A 2,036-nucleotide genomic window follows, 5' to 3' on the forward strand; every position below is an offset into this window, starting at 1 on the left:
AACTTATTCTATTCAAAGACTTGTTTTAGCCAAATGTTTATATGTTATTATTCATAGCATTATTAAAAATAAATTCTTTCCTCTATTTATCTATCTATCTCTCTCTCTCTCTCTCTCTCTCTATATATATATATATATATATATATATAATACAAATAATATATGAGTATCTGCATATATACGAACATGTATGTGCATACCTACATCTACATGTATATATAGATGCATATCTGGGTACAGGACGTTGCAAACAAAACGCGGACAAAATGATAAACAGAGTACAGAAAACACACAGGCCACATAGAGAACATTTCCTTCATCAGCTGCCACCGTTCTAAAACTAACCGTTTCGAAGAGTTTATATATATATATATATATATATATCATGTTGATGAATGGTGTTGAGCTGGAAACATTATATGTCCACATATGACTTTTTATCCCCAGACAATAAGCCTGTACTTTTTCTTAAGAGAATGTCAATTTTGGAGAACCCTTGAATTTTGGGATTATCTCCCCTTCTCAAGTAAACCTGGTTATAATTGCAATGTGGTAATTGTGATACATCCCCTAGAGGTGGAAATAAACTTGATAAATCAAAAATTTTGGTGGTATAGTATTTGATATACTAGTATTCATCTGTGTTATACAAATATATGCTACAAGCCTCTACTAGTACTTCCCTGAGTTCATACTAGTTTATATATGTACATATATATGTATGTATGTATGTATGTATGTATGTATAGAGTCATAAGTGACAGAAATATTTAGATGAATCTTTATTTAACAATAAAAAAATCCAAATATCACGACAAATTTGCTTCATCACTCAAAAGACATGTAAATAACTTATATTATCATATTTAATAATAAATAAATTACTTTCATGTCTTTTAAAAGCATTCATGTTTCGTTACGCCATGATTTACATTTAACATAAAATTTATTTCACCTGATGACATAGCTCAAATTCTGCATTTTTTTGAAAGAAACTTTTACATTTTGTATTAGTGTATTTTGTATTTTGTATAGGCGCAGGAGTGGCTGTGTGGTAAGTAGCTTACTTCTTAACCACATGGTTCCGGGTTCAGTCCCACTGCGTGGCACCTTGGGCAAGTGTCTTCTACTATAGCCTCGGGCCGACCAAAGCCTTGTGAGTGGATCTGGTAGACGGAAATTGAAAGAAGCCTGTCGTATATATGTATATATATATATGTGTGTGTGTGTGTGTATGTTTGTGTGTATGTTTGTGTGTCTGTGTTTGTCACCCCAACATCACTTGACAACCGATGCTGGTGTGTTATGTTCCTGTAACTTAGCAGTTCAGCCAAAGAGACTGATAGAATAAGTACTAGGCTTACAAAGAATAAGACCTGGGGTCGATTTCCTCAACTAAAGGCGGTGCTCCAGCATGGCAGCAGTCAAATGACTGAAACAAGTAAAAGAGTAAAAGAGTAGTGTAGAAATGTAAGTATTTTATTTATTATTAAATATGATAATATAAGTTATTTACAAGTTTTTCGAGTTATGAAACAAATTTGTTGTGATATTTGGATTTTTTTTATTGTTAAATAAAGATTCATTTAAATATTTCTTAGTCGTTTTTGACTATATACACTCCTTATCCTTTTCTCTCCTATATCACTATATATTTTATATGGTTTGTACCTTGACACATGAAGGAGCTTTTTTATGAGTACTACTAGATTACTTGAATCCATACAGCGTGACTTAAAATTACATATTAAAATATATATATATATATATATATATATATACATATATGTTTGTGGCAGATGTTCAGGTGCAATAAAGACTGTAAACAAACAGGAAACAACTTCTATCTCATTCCAGGCTGAAAAACTAGAGGTAGTCGATAGCTTCCGCTATCTGGGCGACCAAGTTAGTAGTGGGGGTGGGTGCGCTGAAAGTGTAGCTGCTAGAATAAGAATAGCCTGGGCAAAGTTTAGAGAGCTCTTACCCCTGCTGGCGACAAAGGGACTCTCACTCAGAGTAAAAGGCAGACTGTATGA

Source organism: Octopus bimaculoides, chromosome 7 (genome assembly GCF_001194135.2).
Source record: "Octopus bimaculoides isolate UCB-OBI-ISO-001 chromosome 7, ASM119413v2, whole genome shotgun sequence".
Taxonomy (NCBI): Eukaryota; Metazoa; Mollusca; class Cephalopoda; order Octopoda; family Octopodidae; genus Octopus; species Octopus bimaculoides.